At 39.4% G+C, this 13,901-nt stretch overlaps 1 protein-coding gene, 1 non-coding gene and 1 pseudogene across 3 annotated transcripts in view; 2 read left to right on the top strand and 1 right to left on the bottom strand.

The window, feature by feature from the left end:
- NR6A1 (nuclear receptor subfamily 6 group A member 1) overlaps positions 1 to 13,901 on the top strand; it is a 200,661-nt gene that overhangs the window by 18,275 nt on the left and 168,485 nt on the right. The window lies entirely within an intron of this gene.
- Positions 3,277 to 3,383, bottom strand: LOC119035094 (U6 spliceosomal RNA). Its single transcript, XR_005079719.2, has one exon. It is a non-coding gene; the product is annotated as a U6 spliceosomal RNA (small nuclear RNA).
- Positions 5,799 to 5,858, top strand: LOC119035419 (uncharacterized; annotated as a pseudogene).

The following is a 13,901-nucleotide window of genomic DNA, read 5'->3' on the forward strand; positions in this document are numbered from 1 at the left end:
GGTCTTTCTCCAAACATGAAATTTCTTGTTGTTTACTGAATTCTAGGAGTTGGCTGTAAAACACACAGTAGTTTTGTAGGTATTTGTATGCCTACATATTTATTGAAATACCTTTAAAGACGTTAAAACCTTTCTTTGTTTTCTAATTGGATCATATTATGAAAGCAAATTTGAAAAAGGAAATTGCCAGCAGTTTTTGAAACAGATGTTATCTTCAGAGCAATAGAAGGCAGTTTCTTTGATTTTATTGTCTTTCATAGTTTTATAATTTACATTTAAAATAATTATAAATTTAGTTAACATTTTATTGCATTGTATTCCTGTGGAGATAATAGGAGTCTAGATTATAGTTTGAATTTTAAAAATTCTGTTACTTAAAAAGATTATATACATATTAATTTGATTTTTAATCTTTAAAACTTTCTGAATAGGAAAAAACATTTTCTACTGTCATTTTTTTATTTGATTTTGTATTGTGTCAGTTGCTTTGTAAAAATACATAAGGAGGAATTTTGTAGCTCTCTTGTTTAACAAGTTTGTTCCACTATTACACAAGAAAAAGATTTCATTCTGAATTATTTTAAGTAACAGCTATACAGTTCTTCATAGAAACATTTTGTACTTGGAAAGAAATTATGAGGAATTTTCTTAGAAACCAGTTATGATACTATGCGGACCTAAAGATGGAAGAGTTTTTTATTCAGGGAGTTTACTTTGCAAATTGATTTTCCTCTGTCTTACTGTGCTTTGTCTGTGCTAGGCATATGTTAGAGAGAGAGAGGGGAAGGGAGGGAGAGAGGGAGGGAGAGAAATATGGATGTGAGAGAGAAACATTGATCAGTTGCTTCTTGCATGTGCCCCCACTGGGGACTGAACCCTCAACCTAGGCATGTGCTGTGACTGGGGAGACTAACCTGGTGACCTTTTGTTTTTTGGAATGATACCCAACCAGCTGAGCCACACTGGTCAGGACTACCATGATTCTTGATAAATCTTCTTGTGAAATGTATTCTTAATGGGTTTCCTTTTTAAAAAAAATACTTCATGGATAATGCTATTACAGCTGTCGCATTTTTTCCTTCTTTTTATTCCCCTCCACCCTGCATGCCACTTCCCACCATCACTCCCCCACCTTAGTTCACATCCATGGGTTGTACTTACAAATTCTTAGGCTTCCCCATTTCCCGTGTTATTCTCAAGTTCTCCTAGTCTATTTTGTACCTACCATTTAGGGTTCTTTTTGTTTGTTTGTTTTTACAGATTTTATTTATTTATCTTTAGAGGGGAAGGGAAGGAGAGAGGGAGAGAAACATCAATGTATGGTTGCCTTTTGTGTGTCCCCTGCTGGGAACTGGCCTGCAGGGAAGTAGCCTGCAACCCAGGCATGTGCCCTGGCTGGGAATTGAACTGCGATCCTCTGGTTTGCAGGCCTGTGCTCAATCCACTGAGCTATACCAGCCAGGGTCCATTTAGGGTTCTTTTTCCATGTACTTCCCCCCCACCCATTGTGCCCCTTCCCCCTCCCCACTAGTGTGATCTCTGTTTCCTTGATTCTGTTTCTGTTCTTGTTATTCGCTTAGTTTGATTTTGTTTTTAGGTTCAGTTGTTGATAGTTTTGATTTTGTTGTCATTTTACTGTTCATATTTTTGATTATCTTCTTTTTTTTAAGTCCCTTTAATGTTTTTTATAATGAGGACCTGGTGATGATGAACTCCTTAACTTGACCTTATCTGGGAAGCACTTTATATGCCCTCCCATTCTAAATGATAGCTTTGCAGGATAGGGTAATCTTGGATGTAGATCCTTGCCTTTTATGACTTGGAAGATTTCTTTCCAGCCCCTTTTTGCCTGCCAGATTTTCTTTGAGAAATCAGCTGATAGTCTTATGGGAACTCCTTTGTAGGTAACTGTCTCCTTTTCTCTTGCTGCTTTTAAGATTCTCTCCTCCTCTTTAATCTTGGGTAATGTAATTATAATGTGCCTTGGTGTAATGCTTTCTTGGGTCCAGCTTTTTTGGGACTCTGCGCTTCCTGGACTTTCTGAAAGTCTATTTCCTTTGCCAGATTAGGGAAGTTCTCCATTATTTTTTCAAATAAGTTTTTAATTTTTTGCTTTTAATCTTTTACTTCTGGCTCCCCTATGATTCAGAAGTTGGAACATTTAAAGTTGACCCAGAGGTTCCTAAGCCTCACCTCATTTTTTTGAATTCTTGTTTCTTCATTCTGTTCTGGTTGAATGTTGGTTCCTCCTGGCCCAAATCATTGATTTGAATCCTGGTTTTCTTCCCTTCACTGTTGATTCCCTGTACGTTTTCCTTTGTTTCACTTGGTATAGTCTTCACTTCTTCCTCTGTTTTGTGACCATCCTCAACCATTTCTGTGAGCATCCTGATTACCAGTTTTTTAAATTCTGTATCTGATAGGTTTGCTATCTCATTATCACCTAGTTCTATTTTTGGTGCTTTGATCTGTTCTTTCATTTGTGCCATATTTTTTGTCTCCACTTGCCTGTTACTTAGTAAGGGGCGAAGCCTTAGGTATTTGCCAGGATGGGGCAACCCAGGTTGCTTCATTGGGGCACTCTATGTTGGGGAGGGGGTCCAAGAGGGGAACAGTGCCTCTTGCTCAGCTCTGGGCTGGCTTTCAGTCACTTGCCCCACTACCCACAAGCAAATAGGACCCTTTTGGTGCTGATTCCCCGGGGGGGGGGGGCTTGTGTATGTTGTAGGAAGACCCCGTGGGTCTCTCTGAATAACTCTCCTGTGAGAATAGGAGTTTCTCCCACTGCCACAACCCCCACGGGTTTTTCCAATCAGAAGTTTTGAGGCTTTATTTCCTCACGCAGGAACCCTGGGTTGCGTGGTCCTTCTTGCTCCCTTGTTGTTTTCATCTTGGTTTATCCTCATGCAGTTGTGGGACCACCTGGTCTGTGGGCCACAGCCTTGCCCCCCTAGGTCCTCCAGCTGCTGCCTTGCTGCAAGTTCTCCCCAGCTGCCCGTCTCATCCCTTCTCCCCGTCTGGATGAATGTTTCTTTTTTTTTTTTTTTTTAAATTTTTATTTAGTTATTTTTCAAGTACATTTTTTTGTCTATTTCTCCCATCCCAGCCCCCCCCCCGCCCTGTCTCCCCCCTCTCTCCCATTCCCTTCCCCCAGTCCTCATCCCTGTGTCCTTCATACTTGTTCCTCAAAATCCCTCCCCATTTTTTCCCTTAAATTCCCTTCTCTCTCCCCTCTGGTCGCTGCCCCCTTGTTCTCTATTTCAGTGTCTTTGTTTTAAAAATATGGAACGCTTCACGAATTTGCGTGTCATCCTTGCGCAGGGGCCATGCTAATCTTCTCTGTATTGTTCCAATTTTAGTATATGTGCTGCCGAAGCGAGCACAGATGAGTGTTTCTTTATTAACTCCTTGGTGGTTGGGCTTTCATACAGTTTGATTTTTCTGGCAGTTCTGGTTATTTTTGTTTTTAAATTTGTTGTTGCCCTTCTTTTGGTTATGTGAGGAAGCAAAGTATATCTACTTATGCCTCCGTGTTGGCTGGAAGTTTTAATGGGTTTCCAATCCAAGGGGCCAGACTGATGTAGTGTATGATGTGCCAAACTTGGGTTCATTCATATCTTAATAAAATTTTTCTAATACTTGGCATAAACCAAAATATATAATTCACTGCTCTAAGATACTTTGAACCTCAGGTTTCAACGCAGAGCCTAGCCAAGGGTAAGATTTGTCAGCACGCCTTGGTATGAAGTATCCTAGTAGAGACTTCAAACCAAGAGTTTGAAATTCTATTACCAATTTATGCGTTCTGTCAAGAATTTTACCACTTACATTGTAAGTCACAAACAAAAACTCAATTTCTTTCTGGCTTAGAGCATACATTGCACTATTTTTGTTCTTCCTGTTTTTGTCTCAAACTGATTTCTTAGCTGGTTGTGATTTAGCAACTTATTCATATGCAAAACTAGCCTAATTAATACTTGACCTCTGACCATTGTCTTCCTCTGAAAACTTTGTAGTTAAAAGTTTGCCTTTTCTGTTTTCTTAAAATGAAATTTATTATGTGCTAACTGTGTGCTTATTATATGCAGCAGTCTTATAAGGGGAGTTACATTACCACCACTTAGCAGATGAGAGAACTGAGGGATTTGGTCCAGTAAATGGGAGAGATGAGATTCAAATCCAGGTCTGTCTGGATTCTAGGGCTCACACTCTTGGAATCTCAGCATCAGCTTCTCTAGAGGAGGATTCTAAGAAGGATTTGTACTTTGAGGAGTCTAATATTTAGAAGACTTGCTTTAATGGTAGATAATGTTTCCTCCAATTTTTAGGCATGGGAACAGGTGTGCTCTTTGAAAATTACTTGTTTAAAATTTGTAACTTTTTTTTCTTAACTGATCATGATTTTTTTTAAAGATGTGTTGGAAAAGAACAAAGTACAAAAGCCAGTTTATGGTGTTGGAGAAGAATGTTGTCGTGGGGTTTAGGTCAGATCCTTGCCAACTGGGAGGCTGTGCTGGCCCCGGGCCTTTGACATAGAAGCTGGTATTTCTCTGTGGAATGAGAGGAAATTTTAATACTTAATGCTTTTTAGGAAACAGAGAAATAGCATTAGGCTACTTAAGTACTGTCAATATTTGAAACAAGATTAAAGTGAATAACTGTTTCAGTAAAAACATGAAAACCGTCATATGGCAGGGACTGTAAGTAACCAATTGTCTCCACAGCTTAAATTTGCAAGTCATCTTGTATTTCCATCAGCCTTGTTTACTTTACAACTGTGTGCTCCTCTCACCTGACCTTGTTAGCCAATATTTGCTTTGAAAATTATGGTCATTTTGACTTACTGAGGAATGTGAGGCACATTCAGAGAGAGGATTGCTAACATCAGATCAGAACAGCTGTATCCCAAGTAACGCTCTCTTTCTTTGGAAGCATGACACTCTCCATATTTCACTTAGTTTTGAGATAATAGGGAAGTAAGAATGCTGCTCTAACATTATCTTTGTGCTAATGCTAATGTATGATAATGCTATTGGGTTGGCCAAGAAGTCCCTTTAGTTTTTTCCATAAAATAAAAGACAGAGTTTTCATTTTCACCAGTAACTTTATTGATTTGGATATTTTGAGTATGTTGGCTATCTTCTGCTATTGGTTTCTAGTGGGTAGAGGCCAGGGGTGCTGCTAAACATCTTCCAATGTATAAGACAGCCCCACAGCAAAGAATTATTTTGCCAAAATGTCAGTAGTACCAAGAAACTTCAAAAACCATGTTTTGACACGTTTAATCAGTCACAGCATATTCTCCATATGCTGTGTAAATCTTTGTTGGGGTTTCAGTTGTGTTTTACCTATGTTGAAATAATAAAGCATAATATGTCAAAAATGTGTATTTCTTCCACTATCAAATTTAAGTGGCTGCAGAAAAATTCACCAATTTTGATAAGTGTTTTTAATGTACGCTGATGTGACAGCTGTCACAATACAAAACAAAATTGTTTTGAGTGAACTTAAAGATAACTAAGCACTACTAAGAGCCATGGTATGGGGAAAAAAAAACTAAAACTTTCGGCCAACTCAGTAGAAAAAGAACTTTAAGCTAACAGAACTTACAATAGGTATCAAAGACTATAAGGAAGAATGTATTATATGAGTAGAGTATAATCTTAGTAGGGCAGGGTAAACTAGTGTCTATAACTCTTAAACATGCCCTGATCATTTTATTTTACTGGTCCAGTGATCTGAGTTCTGAATGGTTGACCCAGAGGTCAATTTTCACATGGCTGTCATAGCCTCAGCCCCCCTCTTTTGCAACCCAGAACTCATTGTTTGGTATGAGTTTTAATACATATAAGAAGGAGCATGATAAAAAATAAAATAAAAAGAAGCCAACTCTCTGTAATACCACTGAGTAATGACTTAAAAGCTCCTATTCCCTATGCTTGTGCAGGGTAGAATAGCTTCTCCAGAGCCGCTGCAAAGTGGTCTACATTTTTAGATCAGGAAGTCTGTTTCCTGAGTAAACTTAAATTTGTGGTTTGGAGGGTGAAGATCAGAATGACTTTACCAACTATGATAATAATGGCTAACCCTTATTGAATATTTACTGTGTGCCAGGTACTTTTCTTGAGTGCTTTAAAGTTTTAGAATTTCATTTAATCCTCTCAACAGACCTGTGGCTTGTAAGTATTATTGCTGTTCCCATTTTGGGGTTAGGAAAATGCCAAAGCCTTTAGGACCATGATTAGTGTTAAGTTACAGAGAGATGCTGCAAATGTTACTCCCTTTACACAATTTCTTTCTCCTGCAAAATGAGGGCTAGGGTGGGGTGGAAGAGATTTGGGATGATTTGTAAGGTTTCTTCCAGTTAAAAAAAGAAAAAGGCAAAGAATCTTGGCAGCCTCTTAAGGGTTCCTCAGAGGTTAACATTATGATTTGCATTCCTAGGACACACAACTGCCAACTTTAGATAAACTCATAGACTTTAGAGCTGAAAGGAATACTGAGAAAATTGGCCAGACTTTCTCCTTTTATTGGAGAGAAGATGGAGCACAGTAGACCACTCAGCATTGCGCAGGTGGCTTATTACTTATAGTACAGTGGTCCCTTGATAACCGTGGGAGGTTGGTTCCAGGATCACCCTTGGATGCCAAAATCTGTGGCTGCTCAAGTCTTTTATATAGAATGGCATAATATTTGCACATAACCTTTGTTTCTATATAGGGTAAGCCTACATATCACTTTATTTGCATGAAGTCAGTATAGAGCTTGGTGCAAATTTTGCTTTTTGGAACTCCTGGGAATTTTTGGGTTTTTGTGACATTTTTGATCTTTGGTTGGTTGAATCCATGGATTCAATACTAGCAGATAGGGAGGTTTGACTGCAACAGAGCAAAACCATGTTCAGGTACTTGCCTACCTTGTATATAATTTTGTTGATGTTTCAATATTAGGAAATTACCTTAATACCAAAGTTGCCATAGACATTTTTATTTCTGTATGAAGAATTAGAATTAGAGATTGGAAATAGGAATTTATGTATTAATCTTTTCAAACTTCAAGAAGTAAAGATTGCAAGAAGTAGCTCTTCATATATTGAGTTTGTTTATTTCAGTAATTAAAGCCATAAATGTCATGCTAAAGAATTGAAGATGAGTTGCTAACAGAGGGTTTTTGAGTGGATTAGGAAATCTAAATTCCTGGAAGTGAGAGAAGAAAGGCAGCAGGGAGAACAGTTAGAATAATCTAAGATTCTAGGGTGGTGAGGAGGCTCGGAATAGGTCTGTGGAGATGTGAGGAAGAGTGACAATGCCTTGGTGAATGATAGGATTGGTTGGGGTGAGGATTTGGGGGAGGACGGTGAAGTGGGGAGCCTAGGAGGAGTCCCTGGTAACCTCTGGTTTAGATGAGAGTCGGTGGTACTTGGAACCTGACTTGGGAACATAGAAGCAGGTTTCAAAGAGAAAGTAATAGGTTCCATTTGACATGCTGGATTTGTTGGAGCCTGTGTAGGATACACCTAGGAGATCTTGGCTGTAGGCCTTTCGGTAGATGGGTCTGTGATTTGAGAGGACAGTCTCATTTGGAATTGAAAGTTTGGGGGTCGCCAGTTGGGAAAGTATAGGTGAAAAAACATGTGGGTAGATAAAATGATCTCATCCCAGGATGGGAGCGTAGTGTGTGGGCTGGGGTAGGCCCTTCTTGCCCCCTCGATTTCATTTAGGGAAAGAACATGTCAGGTAAGACCTGTCTAATCTTCATTTTTGAGGTTAGGACTGCATTTGGGGGAAATGTGGGTAAGGACATTCAACAGATACATGTGGCTTCCTGAGTAGTAGTATTGACTGTGTTTATATTCTCCCTTTCCTTCCTGACTAGCCTGAGTCACGTTGCACTAGCCCTCAAGTCTTTTCCAGTTTCCCCTAGGAAGAAGTAAGTGCTGTTTGGCCGGTGCCGCTAGTTCCTCTGTTAGGTCATTTACTTCATAATTCCTATATCCAGTCAGTTTTCCACTTTTCCTGTCAGGTTTTAAGGATCTACAGGTAGCCAGCTTTATTTATCTTTGTATCCCTTTTGTAATCTACCACAGTGCATGCCCTATACATTAAAAGGGTAGATAAATATTTGTTGAGCTTCATTTTAGGATGTAGGAAAGTTTAGCATTTAAGAAGAGGCAGGATTTTATTCCACTCGTAATCTTTAAAAACTTAAAAAAAATTGAGAGTTAGGGGAACATTGATTTGTTGTTTACTTATTGATACATGTGTTGGTTGATCGTGTGTGTGCCCTGACCAGGGATTAAACCCATAACCTTGGTATATGGGGATGATACTGTAACCAACTGGGCTACCTGGCCAGGGCTCACCTTAATGTTTGTGAAGTGTCCTTTGTATTTAGTGCTAGAAATACATTAGTTATAGTTGTTGCCATCCTATCTCGACTTCAAGTTCGAATAGTTTTTAAAAATTTCTTAAGGGTTTTTTTCATATAACTAGTTTTACTTAAGATTTCAAAGATCCCAGGTGAAAGATTAAAGGTGTTGTATCTCTTTGTTGCCACGCAATAGATTTCTGAAGCTGGGACATGAGAGATGGTACTGAGCTTTTGGCATTAATGACTAACTGCTGTGTCAGAAAGATTAGTGCTCAGAATTGTGTCTAATAAGTAATTCAAAAGGCATTTCAAGAATCAGAATGTCTGGTAGTTTTTTTCCTCTTCATTTGATGTGATTGATTTTAGAGGGTTAAGCCAAATCATTTTGTTTTTAGGATTTTTTGAAATGTGCATTTTTTCTGTTTATAAAAACAACATATTTTTAATCAGAAAAGTGGTATGGGGGGAAGAACCCAGCCACAATACCCACACTTAATATAATCACTGGGAAAAAATAGACCAAAATGTGCCTTTTTATGTATATGTGTGTTGGAATACAGCTGAGCTCATTCCAAGAGTATAGTTTTATATCATGTTTTTAAATAGACTATTTGCCCATTATACACTCTTGATAAATATTGACAGTGTTTGAAAAATACTCTGTTGAATAGGGTACCATAATTTCATTAATCATTCTTCTGCAGTTGAATTGTAGGTGGCTTCCTATTTTGTAGTATTCATTTTAGACTCTTTTCTTCAGATAAATTTCCATGATTGACCCAAAAGAACAAATACCATCAAGACCCTTCATGCATCCGTGTTGTTACATTTTTATATGGGTGCTTTCAATGAGAATATGGAAAAGGTACATGTGCTGCTGTGGGCACCTCTTTGCTTGTATCTGATCTTTACTAATTTCCTGCGCAGAGGTGGTTCTACTGTTCCATCAGAGTATCTGTTGGGTGGTATGGGGCACTTTCTGAAATGACCTTGAAAGCTCTCTGACTCACGTTTAAGTGAACTTCTTGGTCTGTAAAAGTTTTATATTTTGGTTTGATATGATTGGTGAAATTACTTTAGCTGCTTCAGACATGGAAATCTTGGATTATTCTGGAGGAGTTTTGTCTAAGGCTCTTGGACTCTGAGGCTCTGCTTTTGGACTCTGGACTCTGGACTGTGAGGCTCTGCTTTTGGGAGAGTCTCAGGGTTTGTTTTTTGAAATAACTTTAAATTCTCACCTATCTGGGTGTTACAAAGCATGTATTAGCCAAACTGCTCTGAATATATTATCTTGTTTTGATTTTTGTGGTTCTATCCATGTAACAGAATACAAATCTCTTAAACCTGTAAGATGGAGGTAATAGTAGCAACTTTCAGTAAGATTCATGTAAAGCATCAAGCCAATGCCTGGCATATAGTACAGATTTAATAAATGGCAACTGACAGATTCGTTTGCACATTTTTTGTATGTGTGCATTTTGAAATCTGTCTAACATGCAGGCTGAATGAAGAATTATGAACAATCCCTTTTGTTATGCTAGGGAACAGAAATTGTAAATGAGAAATGTCAGAGGCTCATCAGTACATGCAGTTTTCTGAGAAATGCCTGCACTATATTTCCATAGAAACACTAATGACCTCTGACTCATCAAACCGAGTTGCCTTCCTAAACGGTTTTCGCCCTCTGATTCTGTAGTCACAGCCTTGAAGCTGTGAACTGTTTTCATTTTTTTTTAATTTCTTAAAACTGAAATGTCATAATCTTGGGCTGGCTTCGCTACCTTCAGTCTGGTTTCAAGGCTGTAATTACAAAGCTGGAAGCCTGAAAAGCTATGAAAGGTGATTAGGTTGATCAGATGGAAGTTATTAGTGTTTCCATAGAAATGTAGATACTTGTAAGCAGCATTTAAGCTGAGCAAATACATGGGCACAATAGGTTATATAATTGAGAATCCTTGGCTTCCCCCGCTCCTCTTCTTTGCCCCTAAGATTTCACATCAAGAAAATAACATTATAAAAAAGGGCATTGTTTTTGTTACACTTTGAAAAATGTGACCTTGACATTTGTAGGTGGAGAATGGGAAATACGACTTGAAGCTGTGCCAACCAGCTTTTGCTTATGGACTTGTCGTGCTATGTTCCTGCATTGAAAAGCATTTTGTTATTTCTGAAAGATGTTTTTCAGGTTGGCCTATGAGAAACAAAAGCTAATGGCCCGAGTGGCATCCCATTCACTGGATGGCAGGGAGAGGCAGATGTGAGTTTAATGCTCAGCCAATCCAGAGAAAAGTGTTTCTGTATCTGCTTGGTTCTGGGACTGTTTTCCCGCTGCAGGCCTGACTGTAAGGCCACCATGGTCTGGCCAGCTAACGTTGTATATGTATGTACATACTCAACGCCCCCCAACCCCAAACAAAAATCCCCCGCATTCCTTCTCAGCCTCCATCCAATTCATTCATTGTACCGAGAGGAGCCTAGAAGATAGAGTTGGGGGAGGGCCCTGAGAAATGGGAAGAGTTCTTAGAATTTAAGGAGCTGTGGGTGGGCCATGTTTATGTTGGCTGCCTGCACAAAGCTTTTTCTCTCTCTCTCTTTTAGCTCTTTGTGCTTTTAGTTTACTGGTTGAAATTTTAGAGCCCCTACATTGAAGTAGTTAAGAGTTGAACTTGTGTTTATAAACTTCCTAGGTGTACATGTTTTTATTTCCTTTCCTCAGTGATTCTGTTACCTATAGACAAAAAGCCAAAAAATTCTTCATGTATGACAGTTAAACCTTTTATGATATGGCTCTGGCAAGGGTTCCAGTCAAATCAAAGTACCAGGTGATGTTCCGTTTCCCCTCTCTGTTCATGCCTTTTACGTGTGGCTTCCTCTGCATATTTTCCTCAAATAGCCCTGTTTGTCCAATGAATGCTTCTCCCTTCCACGTGACCCTGGCTCCATGGTTATTGCTTCTGCTCTCTCATTGGTATTCTTTCTTAAAAGATTTTATTTATTTATTTTTAGTAAGGGGAAGGGAGAAAGGGAGAGAAACATCAATGTGTGGTTGCCTCTTGCGCATCCCCTACTCGGGACCTGGCCTGCAACCCAGTCATGTGCCCTAGACTGGGAATTGAACTGGTGACCCTTTGGTTTGTAGGCGGGCACTCAGTCCACTGAGCCACACCAGCCAGGGCTGCTCTCTCACTGATAATGATAACAGCTGTCAAGCACTGGCCTAAGTGTGTCATCTCACTGACTCCTCACAACAATCTACTGATCAGGAAATTGGCTCAGAGAGGTGAAGTCACTTCCTGAGCTAACACACTCAGTCCGTGATGATGATGCCAGGACTCAAACCTGTTCTCATATCAGAATTTATGCTCTTACTTATTACTCTGCACTACTTCCCGCTAGCATCTTGTCCATCTATCTCAATCTGTCTGTCCATCATTCAGTTAATATTTTTGAAGAGTAATTATTAATTTCATGATCTTTATTTTATTAGGCTCAGTAAAACATCTGTTTTTATTATAGTAAGATACGTATAACATAAATTTTTACCTTTTTAATCATTTTTTTAAATCCTCATCTGGGGATCTGTTTTATTGATTTTAGAGAGAGAGGAAGGGACGGAGAGCAAGAGAGAGAGAAATGTGATGTGATGATGTGAGAGAAGGAACATTGATTTGGTTGCCTCCTGTGTGCACCTGGACTAGGGATTCAGCCTGCAACCTAGGTATGTGCCCTGACCGGGGATCGAACCTGCAGTCTTTTGGTATATGGATGATGCTCCAACCAACTGAGCCACCTGGCCAGGGCCTTTTTCGTCATTTTTAAGTGTATAGTTCGGTAGCATTAAGTATATATTCACATTTTTTCTCTTGTAGCTCTCTGTGCTTTTAGTTTACTTCTTGAAATTTTAGAGTTCCTTTATTGAAGTATTGAGTTGAACTGGTGTTTACAAACTTCCTAGGTATATGTATTTATTTTGATTGCTCAGTGACCTGTTACATGTTGCTAGTTGCTACCATAATTGACAGAACATTTCCATTGTAGGAATTTCTATTGGACGTCACTTTTCTACACTTCATTCATTCATTCATTCATTCATTCATTCATTTATTAGAGTGGGATTTCTTTTTTTAAAAAAGATTTTATTTCTTTTTAGAGAGAGGAAAAGAGGGAGAGAAACATCAGTGTGTGATTGCTTCTCACTCAAACCCTACTTGGGACCTGGCCTCCAACCCAGGCATGTCACCTAGACTGGGAATCGAACTGGCGACCCTTTGGTTTGCAGGCCAGCGCTCAATGCACTGAGCCACTCCAGCCAGGGTGCTTTTCTATACGTTAAAGGCAGAGAATAGTGAACTGTTATTTTTTTTAGAACTTGATATTTTGGCAAGAAATTCATTGAGTTGGCATTGTGGTTTAGTACCATTGCTCTCTGGAGAAAGTAGTTCCTCAACATTTACTGAGCAACTATTTTCTGGGATCCTGGGATATGTTTCAGCCCTCTGGGTGGGGATATAGTTACGGCTGAGACCAGATATGACTGAAAGAAGGATACGCAGTTTCATTGGGGACCTGTTCATAATTAGGGGAGACAAAGCAGATGGGCAACTGATGCAAATGACCAGAGCTGGTTGGTCCATGAAGGACCAGGAAGTAACTGTTCATACAAACCTTGGGTAGCGATTTTTAGCTTTTTTGTTGAGGAATGTGGAAAACAACTTTCCGTAGAGCCTGAGTTCACACCCAGTGGCCCTGATCGTGATGTGTTACGGGGGAAGCACAGGGGCCCTTGGCAGCACAGAGCGGGGGACCTAACGAACCAGAGCAGTTTCGGAATCCCTTTAGACCCTTGGCTTCCTTCCGGAACTTCTGTTTCATTTCACATCTCACATTTGAAGTAGCAGTATATAAAGCTTGAATTACACTTGACTAGGTGAAATAGTGCTATATCTCATAGTTATTAAAACATTTTAACTTTGAATTTGCAGATCTGGTTTGTTTTTCTTGGATTTTGGAAGCAATGTTTTCTCTTTTTCAAAGGTTCCCGAAAGACCATAGCTTCAGTTATTGTATTTGTATTGTCTAACTTTGACTTGTGAGTGTGTGTTTGTGTAGGGGGGGAGGGTTAGAGATGTGACTTGAGTCTTGACTCAGTGGTGAATGGGTGGGCTCAGGTGGAGAAAATAGTATGTGCAAATGGATGGAGGCTGAAGAGCGTGTTGAATTCAGTGAGCTGCATTGTACAGGCACACCTAGGAAATACTGCAGGTTTGGTTCCAGAGCACCACAGTAAAGTGAGTATTGCAATAAAATGAGCCATACTCTTTTCCCGGGGGTGTGGGGGGGAGGCGCTCTTCCTTTTAATTTCTAACAAAGGCAACCTCTCTGAAGCTCAGTGAAGGGAAGTGTGGTAAAATGAGGTATGCCTATACAGTTCAGTATGGGTAGAGTATATATACACTGTGGTGGGATGGGGTGAGAAGAGAGAAATAAAGTTGAAGTGGCAGGTCATGTAAGGATACGTGTAATTTCCATTT

Source organism: Artibeus jamaicensis, unplaced genomic scaffold, assembly GCF_021234435.1.
Source record: "Artibeus jamaicensis isolate MK-2021 breed Jamaican fruit bat unplaced genomic scaffold, CSHL_Jam_final contig_471, whole genome shotgun sequence".
NCBI lineage: Eukaryota > Metazoa > Chordata > Mammalia > Chiroptera > Phyllostomidae > Artibeus > Artibeus jamaicensis.